This window comes from Amblyomma mixtum, chromosome 3, assembly GCF_055824585.1.
Source record: "Amblyomma mixtum isolate Tamu chromosome 3, ASM5582458v1, whole genome shotgun sequence".
Taxonomy (NCBI): domain Eukaryota; kingdom Metazoa; phylum Arthropoda; class Arachnida; order Ixodida; family Ixodidae; genus Amblyomma; species Amblyomma mixtum.
Window position 1 is genome coordinate 306912764 of NC_143014.1, and position 17558 is coordinate 306930321.

The following is a 17558-nucleotide window of genomic DNA, read 5'->3' on the forward strand; positions in this document are numbered from 1 at the left end:
ATTCATGATTGGTTATTGACTAATTAGTCATGTCTGGTTAATGACTAGCTAGTCATGACTAACCAGCGATGACAAACCAGTCATGACTGGTTAATGACTGGTTAGTCATGACTGTTTTGTCATGACCAACATTACTAGAACCAAGTTATAGTAATGTTGGTCATGACTAGCTAGTCATTAGCCAGACATGACTAGTTCGTCATTAACCAATCATGACTAGTTGGTCATGACAAGCTAGTTATGACTAACTAGTCATTAACCAACTAGTCATGACTAGTTAGTCAATAACCAATCATGATTAGCAAGTCATGGTCATGACTAATTAGTCATGACTCATTTAGTCATGATTGGTTATTCATGACCCAATTAGTCATGATTGGTTAGTCATGACTAGTTAGTCATTAAGCAGTCATGACTGGTTAGCCATTAGTCATTGTTAGTCATGACGGGTTAGTCATTAAGCAATCATGACTAGTTAGTCATTAACCAGTCATGACTAGTTATGACTGGTTAGTCATGACTGTTTTGTCATGACCAACGTTACTAGAACCAAGTTCTAGTAATGTTGGTCATGACTAGCTAGTCATTAGCCAGACATGACTAGTTCGTCATTAACCAATCATGACTAGTTGGTCATGACTAGCTAGTCATTAACCAACTAGTCATGAGTAGTTAGTCGATAACCAATGATGACTAGAAAGTCATGGGTCAAGTCATGACCCAATTAGTCATGATTGGTTAGTCATGACTAGTTAGTCATTAAGCAATCATGACTTGTTGTCATTAGTCATGACTGGTTAGTCATTAATCAATCATGACTAGTTAGTCATTAACCAGACATGACTAGTTAGTCAATAAGCAATCATGACTAGTTAGTCAATAACCAATCATGACTAGTAAGTCATGGGTCATGTCATGACCCAATTAGTCATTAATGGTTAGTCATGACTAGTTGGTAATTAACCAGTCATGGCTAGTCATGACTGGTTAGCCATTAGTCATGGTTAGTCATGACGGATTAATCATGACTAACCATGACCAATTACTAATTGTCATGACTGGTTAGTTATTAAGCAGTCATGACAAGTTAGCCGTTAGTAGTTGACTGGTTTGTCATGACTAGCCAGTCATTAACCGGACATAACTAGTTCGTAATTAATCAATCATGACTAATTAGTCTCGACCCAATTTGTCATGGCTAGCCAAACCAAGTCGCCCCATAGCCACCTCGTGTGTGCCAACGGCCGTGCGGCCAAAGTTGCGTGGAAAGGCTTTCGCCTCGCGCACTTTAGATCGTCAAAGTGGCCCCTGAATTCTGTTTTAGTATTTTGTGACATCGGGCCTCTTCATGCTGACCTGCTTTGCACCGGGATGCAATAGCGGGTATCCCAACGATGACTCCACGGACAGTCATTTCAGCGTTTTTGCAATTTTTTCACAATATTAACAGCCTAATTTCGCATCACACAAACGTTTTCTCCAAGATAACACGCAGCTTCGAAGCAAAAGCTGCCGTAATGGAAGTATTATTTTACTGCAGCCATGTAGAGCGCGAATGCAGCTCGCCAAAGCCTCATATGTGCCGGCCGCTCCACGCTTCCGCGCTGCGTGTAGCAGACGACGCGCCCGGCAGGGAGCAAGACTAAAGCAAGACTCGACTGCAGCGCCGTTAGTTCTCGTGACCGCCGCTTGGGACACTCTCCTCCGCTGGGCGGTATGGGGAGCTGCGAAACTGAGTAGGTTCTAGTAACGTTGGCCACAACAGCCTCAGTTCTTTCGCAATGCGTGTGTCAACAGACCGGCGTGCCGGCGTTGCGATGCTTACGGGCTGGAAGCAGGATTACGGCACGCGCTTTTACGGGGACCGATAGGCAGGCGATAAGAACTCTTCCTTCGGCACTGGAACGGCGGAACCACGACCTACTGTACGTCGTGGGCGGAACGGTCCTACCCCTGACTACCAGGCACGGAAACCGCCATGTCGACCTCTCTCCAGCCGCTAGCCGCCGTACTGCTCGTCCTGTTCGCCGAAGTTTCCCTCGGAGACGACGCGTCCAGTGCACAGGACACATACGACAGCGGCCTGACGACGCTACGGGAGGGCCTCCTCTACGCCAGGCCCCGCGGCCGGATGAACGAGATGGTCGTCTACTGCTACCCCGGCGATCCCGTTCGCTACCTGACGATCTTCAAGTCCATCTACGTCGAGTTCAGGCACGTACCCGAGCGCTTCAAGCTCTTCGAGGGGCCCGACGAGGCGTCGGTGCGCGCGCAGTTCAACGCTCATCTGGCGAGCTGGGTGACGTTGCTGCCTTGGAGGCAGTCGACCATCTCGCTGTCGACCTTCCGACCGCACTGCTTCGGGCTCGTGTCGGAGGACGACTACCGCTTCGAGTTGGTGGTTCGCCAGGCCAACTACTGGCGCGTCCTGCAGTTCGCCGCGTCGGTGCTGCTCTTTTTCGGCGTGCCGGCGCTGTGCCGCAACGTACTCGTCTTCTACACGTGCGGCGTCGCTGTGGGCGTGCTCGCCTTCCTGCTTATGGGCGTGTTCGTCGCGGGCCGCCTGCTACCCCGGCGCGTCGCCGGCTACTCCGTCATCTTCTTCGGATGGTCCCTGGTGCTCTATCTGCTTCAGCTGCTCTGGTACAATGTCTACCAGGTGCGTATGGGCGGGTGGGGGCATCCTGTACCCGCTGCGGTGGCTCAGTGGTAAGGCGCTCGTCTATCGAGCCGAAGTACCCGGGTGCGAACCCGACCGTGGCGGCCGCGTTTCGATGGAGGCGAAACGCTAGAGGCGCCCGTGTGCTGTGCGATGTCAGTGCACGTTACCCAGGTGGTCGAGATTTTCTGGAGACCTCCACTACGGCACCTCTTTCACTCCTACCTTCCTCCCTTCCCTTACTTACGGCGCGGTTCAGGTGTCCGCCTAGGTATGTGAGACAGATACTGCTCCATTTGCTTTCCCCAAAAACCAATTTGCCAACTAATTTTAGCATTCTGGGTCGCTTTGGGACGTTAAACCCCAATAAACCAACCAATCACCTCCTCATTGCCATCCTTAGTGTTGGTAACAATGTGGAATTATTGATATAAATTAAACATTACACCATACAGGTACTACATTCTTATTAATGTGCTAAGAATGGCTTGACACTAAAAGGAGTATAGACACCTAAATTTGGTGGCTTGTTTTCTTCTCTGCAACGATGCAGAAGACACTACTATGCCTGCTGACAACTGCTAAATAATTTTTAATCGAATTTTTCTGTCATGCTGCTTCGGTTTCAACAGTGGAACAATGACTGTGACATCAAAGTGTGCTTATAGGTCATGTGAGACATGAAAAAACTGCAGTATAATCACTGCTTCCACATTCGTTGTCATTCCAGCTCTCGAGGCAGGCTGGATTTAGCATTGTAGTGATTTAAAACGACGAGGCATTAATTGTATCGCAGTTTTCATGTCTCGCCTGACCTGTAAGCACACTTATTCAGTCATCGTTCGATGGCTGAAACTGAAACAACGTGAGAAAGAATTTTAATTATAAATTTTTTACCAGTTGTAGGAAAATATCACATGGTAATCCGTGTATAACAATACCTTACGCATCATTACAAAGAACAAAACATGTAGCACCCAGAAGTTAGGTGTCCTTTAATAGGTTGTACTGAGTTTCATGCAGTCATTCAGCTCATGGGCAGTTAGGAGGCTGAACCGCTGTTCAGTTAGATGGAAGTTGAAACTGGCATAGGATTCCCTTCATCTGTCCATATCTATGTATATCTATATACACACATACCGTGCGCACGCACGCACACACACACACACGTATGTGTGTGTGTGTTCAGACACAGCGTTGACTCCAAATAAATGTTTACCTAAATAAAGCGTTTCTTAATTTCGCATTCTACCTCTAGCAACCAAGTATGTATCTTTTTGTGCTATATATGTATATATATACAAAGTACAGAAATATCGTTGTGCCAAGATGTTAGAGCTTGCTGTTGAGAACTAGGGGATTCATTTGTGGTTATCCACTGTGATGATATTTGCCATTGTTTACTCTATGCCTTTGAGGCAGAATAATGCCTTAAACCTGTTCTCTGCTGCCGCTAATGCAGGTGCTGGCCGAATACAAGAGCGTTATAGCCGGCTACATTGCGTTCACGGCGCTCGTGAGCTTCGGCATCTGCTATCGCGTCGGTCCGCCGACACACCCGCGGACTCTAAACCTGATCCAGTGGTCCCTGCAGCTCGTGGCACTGGCCGGAGTGGTCACGTCCTCCGAAGTGCGTGAAGCGACGGGCGCTGCCGTGCTCGTCATGTTGACGACCTACAACTTTCCCTCTCCGTGGAAGGCCAAGCTTCGGACCTGGTGGTGTACTCGGGTGTGCCGACCCAAGGTGGCGCTGCTGACGGAGGAGGAGTACATCCTGCAGGGCAACATCGAGACACGCAGGGCGCTGAATGCCCTGCGCGAGTACTGCAGCAGCCCCGACTGCAAGACGTGGCAGGTGGTGACGTGCCTCAAAGACCCCGTGCGGTTCGCCAAGTTTGTGCAGGGAATGTCGCACCTTTCCGATGAAGAGGTGCTCCATTACGAGCTGGACTCGCCGGATGGCACACCAGACAGCGAGGATAGTTGATGACGGAGGACGGCAGTAATGAGCAGCTCTCTTTCACGGAGCTTGCGGATGGGCCTAGTTCATCGTTCTCGAGATAGCCGCACGTTTTGGAAGCGTCGAACAATGCGACGAATTAACGCAGCTGTGAACAAATACTGCTCATGAAAGAATGCATACTGCGGGACCAAGTATGAGCTGAACTCGTTAGATCCCTTCTTGTGACATGGACTGCCTGATGGTGATGGGCAAGTGGTTTGTGGAACTCCTAGTGCCTGAACTGCCTGGGTGACAGTGGCTTAGATGGTTCGGTTGTAGGACAGTCATTATTAACTTGGCTTCTTTTCGCTGAGGCTTTCTAAGGAGACCATTCAAAGGTGATGCTCATCATTAGTACATAAAAGGAAGGAGATACTAGTTGAGAATGGAAAAGCAGAGGTGATAATTTATGCACATCATGGTGCCAGGAACTTCTTGGGTTTCTATGGGCGCTAATGTCACATCGCATTCGTTTTTGTCTTTGGGTGCCAGTGTTAGGTGCCTTTTTGTTTTATCTGTTTGCCCACTGTGTTTTTGTGGGATTAGAGTTGACTTTATTGTCTCTCTTGGTTGCACCTTGTGTAAATTTTCATAATTTTTATACCATTGTAATGTATACATTTTAAAGCTGTTTAAGAATTTTTGAACATTAACTCTCACCACAGTGGTGTGCGTCTTGCTTGCACAGTGCAATTTCACTGATTAAAACTTTCTTAATTCGAACTGCTGGTTTATTTCAACTGGCACTAAAGTCCCATCAACATATATAATAAAAATACTCATCTTATTTCAAACTCTCTGCATATTTAGAACAAATTTTCACCCTCTTCCATTTCGAATTATAAGAGTCAACTGTATTGTATTCTACCTGACTCGTGCCAACTTTTACACCTGACGCACTGTTCGTGTTGTAGCAGTGCTTGTACTTGTGTTAGCCTCAAGTGCATGTATGCTGGGTAAAGTCTTGCCCAAGCAAGAAAGCCACAAATATTTGATAATTTTGAATATTTGACCGAATATTAAATTATTCAATATTCGATTCTATCTGAATGTTTGGAATTCAAAATCTCTAAGTATTCGGCTCGAGTGAATAACGTTTCTGAGAAGCTTGCTTCACATTGTTTCGGCTCAGTGTACCTCCGCTGGGATGACATCTGCACAACCACGCGATCGCAATTAAGATCGGCAGTCGGAGGACCCGCAAATAGGTCTCGCACCCTACAAATTGTCAGCTCTGCACGTAGGTCGACTCCCAGAATCTCCAGTGGCCATTTTTGCAAAACACTGACTAATCTTCAACGAGAGAGAGAAAGCAATTTTAATGAGAGGAAAAGGTGGAGAGGTCGGCCGGTGGTAACATGGCCCTGGCCTGCTACTCCACACAGGGGAAAGGGAAAGTGCGAATGAAGGTTGATGATGGCATAATACAGTGAGTTTCATGGGTGATGTCCACACACACACACACACACTGGCTGACACTCGCATCGCGGTGAGTAGACGCACGTAAATCTCGTGTCTTCAACACACACACCGACACATGTCATTGACACATACTGGAGTAGGGGCTCCATGAAGACAAATGTAAACTGTGTAAATCATGTAGGTAGTGCACAGCTGTGCACTACCATGCTGTGCTCAAGTTTTTTATGTGAAACAGGCCTGGATACCCGTCTGTGACCGCATGTAATCTTCAACGAGTGTGAAAGAGCTTCAATGCACTTTCTTTTGTTTTTCATGTAACTGCCTTGCATGTTAAAAAAATGTGATTTTGAAAATGTCTGTAGTGCCGTTCAACCTTTTTCAAAACTGTGCCAGAGGTATTCGAAATACCTGCTTCGAAATCCTTCCAAGAAAATTACCGCTCTCTTAAAATTTGCTTCAGAGGAGAAAACCTACATCAGAGACTTCATGGATGGTTGCCTTTTTCCAGTTGGCTAGCTGCGATTAGTGCACTGTCAATCTGGCCTAATGTCTGCTTTGTATTAAAAGGGTCACTAAAGGGGAAAACTAAGTCTAGCTAGGTAAAAAGTTTGGTGTCTCAAGAATATTTGAAATAGTCATTTTTTTGGTGAACAGAAAAAGTTGCGCAATAGCGAAAGTCTGTAGCGAGGCCTCAAGAATTTCTATTACTGCACATCAACAAATGAATTCCTCACAGACCACAACTGGCTCATCACTTTTACGTGCAGCGCTGTTTTGACAAGAAGTACCATTAGGATATACAACAGCTGTATCTTACCGGCACTCGCCTATAGGCAACATGCAATAGCCAGGCGGCGCCGCTGTCGCGCTGCTTACAGCGCCGCCACCATATGTTTTTTTGGTACTGGGTAGGCGGTCATTCTTTGCGGCGTGCATGCCCAGTAGGAATTTGAAAATGTCGGTTGTTTTATATTGCGGATTCAAGCCTATTGATGCCATCGGTGTGTATTTTCGGCGACCGGAGCTCTAAAAAGGATGTCGCCTTTACGAGAGCAACCATGTGCACTCAGTGAAGGAAACGGACGGCGCTGAAATTTCGGCGAAGTGTCAGTCTCAGCGGGGCAAACACCTGTACGACGTTCAACTTGTGCATGTACAGTGCATGTGTAAGCAACCGTCTCGCCGCTTTGCATTGGTAACTGATCTGGAAAATAGATTTTGAAAAACATAAAGGGACAAAGTTTAGATGCACGGGACCCGTGATTATGTGAATTTTTCCCGTAGCGTGCAATCGAAAGCACAGTAAACAGTGGTGGGTGTACAGAAAGAATTGCATCTATCGAGCCCAGACTGAACGTCCAAGCAACCACACAGTCAGCCTCTTTATGACTCCCGCGGTATCGAGGTGTTTACAGCTGAATTCAGGTTGTTAATAATGTTAGGGCAGTTTCATGTATGACCTTGCTTGTCGGGAGATAACCGGGATGCGTTTCAGTGGTACTGTTTTCACCACGGACAAAGTGTTTTGAACATATTTTTGTGTTGTCATTTGGGCTGCAGTTGAAGAAGTCTTCGCCACTAAAATATAATGCAACCAAATTTGTATGACACAAAGCACTGCAAAATCAACTCACCCCTTAGGCAAAGCATGGAAATCTGCGCGAGACGGGCAAACACATAAGGGAACGACATACGGGAGTGGGACCTGAATTAATCACCTGCGACTCACCCCGCGAGGCGTGCTGCCTTTAATTCATGGTACCTCGACACGTACGCGCTAACGTTGAGCGCACGTACTTGAGTACTAGTATAGGACAAAACCGCGACCAAGAGCCCTGCTTTCGAACGCGACGAATCCTGATTTGAAGACCGTTGTTCTGACAGAACCAGAAAACGGCTTCTCAACGCGGGAGCGCGACCGCAATTCGACGATACCAAGCAAGAGAACTACTAGCGGCGAATTTAATGAACGCTCAATTTTATAGCTTCATTCAGCCGCTCCACATTTATACTTTTTTTCTCCTCTTAGCTTCACGTGAATTATAACACCAGTGCAACTTCCTTGACACGACGCACTGCGACGATCCACTTCAGTCGCCGGGTTGACCCGTACGGCCTTGCAGGGAAACGAAACAGCTTCACGTCTCCGTTCCCTTCTCGGGTATGACAGTCCTTCACGCAACAGTATCTCCGGTTGGTTTTTTTCCCGAGTGCGACCGACATCCATGGCGTAGGATGGCCGAGGTAAAGCTTCCAGAAAATCCGCAAAGCTGCACAAACTCGCTGTTTGCGCCTTCCTCGGGAAGCGGAGCCGGTCGGGCCGCGCCGAGCTGCCTACTCAGTGCTTGTCTCTTCGGCCACGAGACGGCGCCACATGTACCTGCAAACTACACTGCAGGTTGCCTATGGGGCAGAAATGTGGTGGCTAACAAACAGGGTTCAGCTTAAGCTAAGGACAACGCAGCGAGCTATGGAAAGAAAAATGATAGGTGTAACGTTAAGAGATCGGAAGAGGGTGGAGTGGGTGAAAGAACAAACACGGGTTAATGACATCTTAGTCGAAATCAAGAGAAAGAAATGGGCTTGGGCAGGCCATGTAATGCGAAGGCAAGATAACCGCTGGTCCTTAAGGGTAACGGAGTGGATTCCAAGAGAAGGCAAGCGTAGCAGGGGATGGCAGAAAGTTAGTTGAGCGGATGAGATTAAGAAGTACGTGAAAATACGGTGGCCGCAACTCGCGAAGGTCAGGGTTAACTGGGGAGGCATGGGAGAGGCCTTTACCCTGCAGTGGCGTGGTCAGGCTGATAATGATGATGACCGTTGGAATAGAAGACCAGCGTGACGAGTTCTTTTGAGGGACGAGCCACAGTGTCCCCCAATTCATTCCTTCTGTGCAATTCTAAATGAAGGACCCGTTTTGTTGGCTCAGTAGTCGGGGCACTCGGTTACCGAGCCTGAGGACCTGGGTTCGACCCCAGTTGCGGTGTCAGAGTTTTGGCAGAGGCAAAACACGAGGCGTGCATGTGCTTCACAATGTCAGCAGATGTTAAAGAACCTTAGGTGGTCTAAATTAACCTGGAACTCTTAACTACGCCGTCCCTGATAACCCATGTGTCACTTGCGGACGTTAAACTGCAGTTTACAGTTCTATGTGAAGGCTTTCTTTGCACATTTGTTTTACATTTGCAAAGTGTTATGCTTTAGTTATACAACATGTTCTGTATTCGTGCAAAAAATTCACGCAAGTGAGATCACAAGTTGTAATTCACCTTAGCAAGAACTTTGTCAATCACTTCTCTGTGGTTGCTGTGCAAGGTGAGAGCTATTTTCTTAGTCTGAGCAACCTTGTTTTGCTTTGGTTGTGCAACATGTCAATGCATTTTATGTTTTTGTTTATATGTTTATTCAGTGTATAGGATGGTTTAGCTCAGCTGTCCGAGTCACTCTGAAGCATATCATGGCAATCAAGAGCACTAATTGGCGCAAAGCACGAATTGGTAGCTGAACGCTTTGTCCCAATCCGGTCGTGAGAGTGCTCTCACTGTGAAAGTGGTGGGGTGCTTGATGTGACTCATGAGCTGTGTGTTGACCCCACCATCATCTTCGAGTGTGTAATGCTCAACAAAAACTCAACGCTCACATTCGTTATGTTGTGATGCAATCATCTACACATGCTGAGGGCACTCCCTTATTCCTTATTATTCCCTTATTATTCCCAGTGGGAGGCCCAACTTTGTGTTTAAATTTCTCCTCAAGGCTCACAGCTGTGCTAAAACAAGCGTGTGAGGAAGAAGAACCGCACTGGGTCTCCACTCTCGCATGCCGTGTGCGTTGAATCTGCCCCACACTGAGGAAAGCATTTTTCTTGGTACTGTGGAATACTCTGTCAGGTGTTTTGACCAAAGAGTGAATTGGTGCAACCTGTTGTGTTGGCATAATACAAATTTCTTGTGGCCCTTTGTCTCCCTCCTTTGTTTTTCTGTCTTGTGTAGTGCTACTCTGGATGCTTACGAACACTGAAACAAGTGGACAGAAAGTAAAATAAAGATTGAATTCTTCTCCATCAGAAATTCGTCAAATGTTTTTAAACTCATGGCAAATAGAAGTGCCCACATTACACTGTCTCTAAAGTTCTCGTTGGCCTGTTGCACCACATGGCTTGATGACTGTTGTGGCCCTGATGTTCCTGATGCTCCAAGTCTCCGAAGGAAGTGAGGTTACAAGCTGAGGCATATTCATCGTAACTGAAAAAAGATTGGCATACAAAGTGGTCTTTGCAAAACAATACGCAAAATGAATAATCAATTATTCAACAGGTGGGCTAATATAATAGCAGAACAAAAAAACTAGCCTGCCTGCAGGTTGGCCATGAAGGAGAATGACAAAGCCAGTCAGAACAGCCATTACATAACTTTACAGAAGTACTGTAGCTGGGTACAACTTATGCAACTTAAGTGTGCACTGAGGCTCTGCCCATATTTAGGACCGCCGCACAGAATTTCTTCATGACAAATAAGTAGTCCGTTGTTAAAACTTTTGTTTTTAAATGAAAAGCTAAGCACCAGACAAGAATTTTGATGTCTCTGGCTTGTTTAACACAATCACACATTAATAAGCTTATTTCGATTTACCGTTGTGATTGGTCAGTGGAGTAACGCAGGACGCCGCGGACCAAACCCCATTGTTACCAACTGCTTTCTTCAGTTGTATCGTAGTTTAGAGGCACTCTGCTGAAAACAAAAACACTTTTCAAGCATTAGTGCTTGGCAATATGTTTGAGGAATTCTGGAAAGTGCCGGCAGCACTTACAGTATGATCTAAATGTGCGGCTAACCGCTGGCAAGTTCTTTTTTTTTTATATGTGATTCGTCTGTTGACATCAGTCAGGCTATTCTTTGGTTGGGAAATATCTTGGAGGAAGGAAAATTTAGAGGAGAGGCTGTCACGTGACATTTTGTGAAGCCGGAAACAAGCTCGGCGCCATCTTGTCCGGGCTGACGTCACGCCGCCGCGCTGATTGCGCGCACGTTTCAAAGCCAACGAAGGAGCGTGCTACCACATGGGCACAGGCCACCACAGGCTTGCATGTATGGGGTAGAAGTTTTGACAAATGCCATTTGTTTGCAGGTGATGACTTTGTTGTAGAGCAGCTTTTGTGTTGTTGTATATGATGTGAAAATATTGTAAATAGCCACGTTTTTCTGTATGAGTTCTTTTTGTGAGAAAATGTTTTGTGTGAGAATGTTTTTTTATGAATGGAGTCCTCCGGATCCTGTGTGCATTCGTATCTTTATGTAGATATTACAGTGAACAAAACTAACCCCTTGCCTTTATTAAAGAACAAAAATTTCTAAGGTATTGTTTAAGCGCAGGGCATCTTTCTTTTTCTTTTTACCGGCGGCGTATAACACTCCCTGAAAAATATTTCTGCCTACGCCACTGGTAGTGGCTGTGTTGTGAAAAGAATAAAAATTTACTCATCTGCCTTGGCGCACGTGTCTACCTTGAGTTTAGACTAACCTAAGGGCACGTGTGATCAATGAATACGTTAAGTCGACATCGAATTAATCGCAGGTATAACCAAGATGCCGGTAGAAACTACAGCGAGTGCATAAAGGTATACGCAACAACAATCGCATACAAAATCAACGCTAAATTTCAGATTCGACCGAACGAGCCCCTGCATTCTTTACTGAGTATTGCATGCAATAGTCACCGGTAGCTCAGGTTTTTTGAGTCATTTCTGCAAAAATATTTTATCAAATTTTTTAAGAGCTTTGGGGAACGTTATAAAATTAAGAGATTTCACATACCGATTGCCTGAAAGCACTTTCTTTTTTTTTTAATGCTGTGTGTCTTGGATCTCACAGTGTATTTCATGAAGCTTCCGAACAAACTGTCCTACCTTAATGCAGTGTAAAGTACTGCCTTTAAACTTAAGCTTCCTGAAATGTTTTAGTATATGGCAACCCTGGAGGCCTTTCATGTCCAACTTGCTGGCACGAGGCTTATATTTGAATAGTACTGTGCAACACTGTCTATTTGAGAGCATAATGATTTTTGAGTGGACAGCAGTCAAATGTGCTCATGAGGTTGTAAAAAAAATCCTTCTTTGCTAGAATGAGTTTAGAGGTTCATGCATGAGATCTCTGAGCAAGGTTATTGATATTGGGTTGTTTGCATGCTATGCTCGCATAAAAGTGTTCCAAATACTGGCCACACTTTAATTGCACTCTGGTGGATAGCACAAACCTGTTTTATGCTGAATGAGCGAGCACTTGTCTGCTTTCGGCTGAGTCGTGAACAATGCTGCCATGCGTGGTCACACCCCACCTTAGTGTTCAACCTGCCTTTTAATGCAGCTCTTGTTGCTGAATGTTGCAATCTGCTTCCATTGCATATGTTTGGGAAGCTGGCTGTGTCAACAGTGCCTTCTCCTGCAGAAGTGATCGAGGGTAAGAAAAATTCTGCAGTACTTTGTTGTTGGTCTTAAATACTATACTTATCTTCATAGCATGTTTTCGTGCGCCTGGTGATGCAAGGAATGCTTTCTCGCATACAGCAGTGAGGATGGGCAAGTATACTAAAAAGTTCTTGACCCTGAATGCAAAATGTAACATCATAATGTGTTGTAATGGTGGCCGTGCCAGCAATGACTTTTGATTCACAACTCCAAGAGCCCCTCACACAAGTGACAGAAACGGAGAGGGCCAAAGTGCATATAGTAGACTGCAGGGGAAGATTTATCTGAAATTTTACACAGGATAACCATTGTGAACATCTTTTTCTCAATAAAAAAAGACCAAGAAATACATGTTTAAAATGTGACTGCCCCCCTCCATAACTCCACCCTTTGTAGCATGGCAACATAGCATGTTTCACATATCCACAGATCTAGTATTGTGCATAATATATATTACCGTAGCTTTTCAGACTTCTAGAAGTTTAGGAGTATCCAGTGGCTGCAGTACAAGTTTCACGGTGTTGTGCATCATTTCAATGCTGTGTTTCATGTTTAATGTGCAGAGCTGCAGCTGTACGCACCACTTTTTGCTACTTGATGAAATACTAGCGTGTAATGTCACTGCATAGTAGCACACTTTACTTGTGACCGACAATCCCAAGCAACCACCGATATCCTTCGGACGGCCGACAGAGGTCTATTTCGGATGTTCTGTACGTCCGCTGAACATCCGCAAAGAGCCGGTAGACGTCCGTCGGCCGTCCGAAAGGTGGCCAAAGGTATACGGTTCGCCCGCCGATGGACGTCCAGTTGAGTATGTCCATTGGCGGATCTTTCTCGAATATTCTCATATATGGTGCATGCGTGCTTTTTTCACCCCGCGCAATGCAATAAAATCAAAAACAATTTGATGCATAGCACGCATATTTTATTGTGGTTGATGATACATCAGCAGAGCAATGGGTTACATTCAGAAAATTTTTTAAAAGTGACTCTTCAAATGTGGCAAGCTTGGGACACATCCGTAATCTTCCCACCCACAGGATTTCTGAAATAAAAAAGAACGCGGCAAACATCAGTCATGTGAAACAAAGGGCACAATGCAGTAGCCAAAGTAAAAACATTGGAACCAATTAATAGAAGTGTTTAATGCTGCAAGTATAACAGACAATGCACTTTAACAAACACCTCAATACGTATAAGGCGATAACAGCTCTCACTTTTCCACACCATATTTGACAATGTATCTGTTCTTTATTTATTTTCATGGGCCTTAGGGCACTAACCTGCGCAGCACTGTACGCGACTGTGCACAGAAAGCCGCAAAGCTTCCGTTGCGAACCACTGCGACATCACTGCTTCCTATGGTCTGCCTTTTGCGTGTTGTCACTCTTTATATAGGCACAGTGAACATAGCGATGCCTTATAAATTAATAAGATGCGAAAACACTCCGTCCCGCAACTTTGAAGAGGAGTGGGAATTAGTTGCACGAGTTGAGGGCTTCCGCAGCTGTGTGATGTAGGCTCCCGAAAGTGTGAGAACAGCACACACTTGGGGAAGCCATCTCCTCGCGCTTACTGCTCCCACTGTCCTGTGAACGAATGTTATATGAGCATGCTGCATTGTCCTAGAAGCAAAGTTCCAAGAAGTGTACTGGATACATACCTTCGTAGGCAATCACATGTGCACTAAGCCTTCTTTACACCAAGGTTGACGCAGTACAGGATTCCGGTGTTCCAGAAGAGCTTCAGGTGCTTCCTGCATCTTTCGAATTGCTTAAGTTACATACAATTTTCGTCCACAGACCGAACAAAGCCACATTTTATAATAACAGAGCTATAAAGATCTGCGCGACAACACTACGCGACATATCAACAACAGCGCTACGGAGCCATACTGATGGATTGGATTGGTCTGACCGCGAACTGACATCTATGATGATGGTGATAGCAGAATGCACGGGAGTTTTGATCATTGGTTTTGATGCTTACGAATGGTTTCAATGGCAAGTTTAGCTAGCAAAACAGTGGACATATTCATATTTCATATTTCATTTATTTCATGTACTGAAAGGACATGAGGGGGCGAGAGAAAAAAGCTGCCTTACGGGCAGCTTGACAAGCTCGCACCCCCTATTACATATGGACAAGGGCAGACACAGTACATGCGCGAAACATCAGGAATTACATATTTTGTAAAGCCATTAGAGTAATTAGATAACAATTATTACCAAAACACATGACAACTCTATAAATACTGTAATAACATGCAAATTTGACAAACCAGAGAGTGACAATTTTCCATTGCCGTGTAAAAAAAAATGTCGACATAATACACACCACTTTCACACACACATATACATATTAGCTGCATTCATCATAATTCATATACCATAAATAAAATCAACTGTACAAGACGTCAAGGTTTCTAATATGTTCATGCATTGTATGGCCTTGATTAAGATTATTTAACAGTCTTGGAATTACATTACCCAACATTTGCATTCCATAGTTTGTTCGGGATGAGGGAACTTCCCAGAGTTCTGTGTGCCTTGTGTGATATGGGTGAATGTTGTGACCTATGTTTGCTAACTGCAAGAGGAAGTTACTTTGTTTCTTATCTTTCACTAGGGCCTTGCATAAACAGAAATCATAATAGTGTTCCATGTTTACTAAGTTAAGTTCTTTAAGAAGTGCAATAGATGAACATATTGGAGGTGAGTTTGTTATAATTCTTACAATTTTCTTTTGAACGCGACCAAGTTTAGCAATATTTTTACATGTACTATTTCCCCACACGAGAAAACAGTAACGTACAGTGGACATGAAAAGTGTGTGGTATAGCAAAAGTCTGACGTTAAATGGAAGTACGTCGCGATGGCGATAAAGCAAACCTGTGGTGCGAGCTAGTTTAGTTGTTATGAAGTCGAATTGCAAGTCCCACAGCATGTGCTCGGAAAATATAATTCCTAGAGTTTTGAAGTTACTCACGATATCTATGGGTTTTCCATTCAAGGAGAGATAACGGCCTTGTTCCAGTTTCTTACCTTTTGATCTGAAAACTACAGCTTTTGTTTTCTTAATATTAATGGTTAGTCCATTACTAAAAGACCAATCAGTTAACTTAGATAAAACTTGGTTGCCACAGTGGAAAAGAGAGTCAATATCACTATCTGCAATAAATACGCTGGTATCATCAGCGTAGATTATATACCTTACAGACTGATCAATTTGTGTGATATCATTTATGAAAATGTTAAAAAGAAAAGGCCCCAAAATACTGCCTTGTGGTACACCGAATGATGTTGTTTTAGTCGATGAAACCCAGTTATTTAGAGATACTGTTGTGTCCCCTTATTGCTTTTGTGTGTGTGCGCCCCCGCGTCCTCCTCCTAACGACCACTCGCATTCCCCTCCTAACGACCACTCGCATCCTCCTCCTAACGACGACTTGCCCTTCGTCGCACGCTGTCGCCAGATGCCCCCCCCCATGGTGCGCCCCCGCACCCTCCTCCTGTTCTGGGAAGCCACTCCCTCCCGTGGACGCTTCTCCGCTCCCTCCTTTCTTCGGGCGGCCAGTTCGGCTCCTGCCTCGGTCGACGCTGGTCGCACCCTCATCGGCTTTAAATAAACGAAGTCTTAAAGTACCGTGTGCGTCTTTCGCTGCATTCAACACAGCGACCGGACACGACAGTGGCGACGAGAAAGTGGATTCGACCCGCGCTACGCAACGCTATTGACAAGCCATGGCTACGCGAGGGTTTCCCAATCAGATACCAGAATTCAACGGCTCATCGTGGTCATCGTGGGTTGGACGCCTTCAGTTCTACTTTGAAGCTAACAACATCACAGACCCAGCCTTGAAGAGGGCCAACCTGCTGACGCTGTGCGGGGAGCAGACCTACGATACTGTCTGCGCCCTTATTCAGCCAAGCACACCAGCGGCAGTGTCTTACGACGACATCGTAAAAGCGCTGCAAAAGCACTACGACCCAAGGCCATCCGAGGTCTACAGCCGGGCTCGCTTCCAACGACGAGATCAACTGGGAGGAGAAACTGTGAGTGCCTACGTAGCCGCGCTCAAGAAGCTCGCTGCCGACTGCAATTTTGGAACGCTGTCGACAACAGCTACCGGGCAGGAGGGAGACGCAGCTTCTTCTGCTAACACCACCATGCTTCCCTTGGACGTGATGTTACGCGACAGATTTGTGTGCGGACTGAGTGACGAGTCACTGCAGCAGCGCCTGTTCGCTGAGAAGGACCTCACATTCAGCAAAGCTCACGACATCGCCGTTCGAGCGGAGAGCGCCGGTCACCAGCAGAGAGGGATTCGCCGGAACACCGAGCCGGTACACCAGACAAGCAACCAGGTGCGCAAGCCTTCTGTTGTCGTAAAATCGGTCAAAAAGGCACAACGCTGCTGGCGGTGTGACGACCAACACAACCCCCAGGGATGTCGATTCCAGTCAGCCACGTGTAATTTTTGCCACAAGCGAGGGCATATCGAAAGAGCATGCATTACGAAACGGAGACTTGCCAAGATAAAGTCACCTTCCCAGCCTAATCACAGCGTCAACGCCTCAGAGAATACGCCGCTATCTGATCTCCATGGAACAACATCAGCAACACCATCTGTGTTGTACGACCTGAACACCATGAATCTCGGCACGCGACCGAAGATTTTTACAGAAGTAAGCGTACATCACCAGCTGATTAAGTTCGAGGTGGACTCCGGCGCAGCCTGTACTCTGATCAGTGAGGACACGTTCCGAACTTCATGGCCATCTGACGCACCCGCCCTGCAACAAGACGACACGCACCTGCGAACGTGGTCAGGACAGAATCTGCCACTATTGGGCTCTGCCAACGTGCAGGTTAACTACAACGGCCAGACCCATACGCTACCTCTGCTTGTTGTGAAGGGCACAGGATCAAGCCTTCTAGGGAGAAACTGGTTTTCTCCACTAGGCGTGATGATATGCGGCATACACCAGACGCCGAGCCAGAACATG

At 45.9% G+C, this 17558-nt stretch overlaps 2 pseudogenes across 2 annotated transcripts in view; one reads left to right on the forward strand and one right to left on the reverse strand.

The window, feature by feature from the left end:
- Positions 1–1169: 1169 nt before the first annotated feature.
- On the forward strand, positions 1170–5384 carry LOC149355512 (nuclear envelope integral membrane protein-like; annotated as a pseudogene). Its single transcript, XR_016291525.1, has 2 exons — positions 1170–2659; positions 4122–5384. The product of XR_016291525.1 is annotated as a nuclear envelope integral membrane protein-like (transcript).
- Positions 5385–13458: 8074 nt separating this feature from the next.
- The window catches only part of LOC149355513 (FK506-binding protein 15-like), a 51854-nt pseudogene continuing 47754 nt past the window's right edge, over positions 13459–17558 (reverse strand). The window contains exons 14-15 of the transcript XR_016291526.1: positions 14213–14305; positions 13459–13594 (exon numbers count right to left, since the gene is read on the reverse strand). The product of XR_016291526.1 is annotated as an FK506-binding protein 15-like (transcript). The remainder of the gene's footprint in view (positions 13595–14212; positions 14306–17558) is intronic.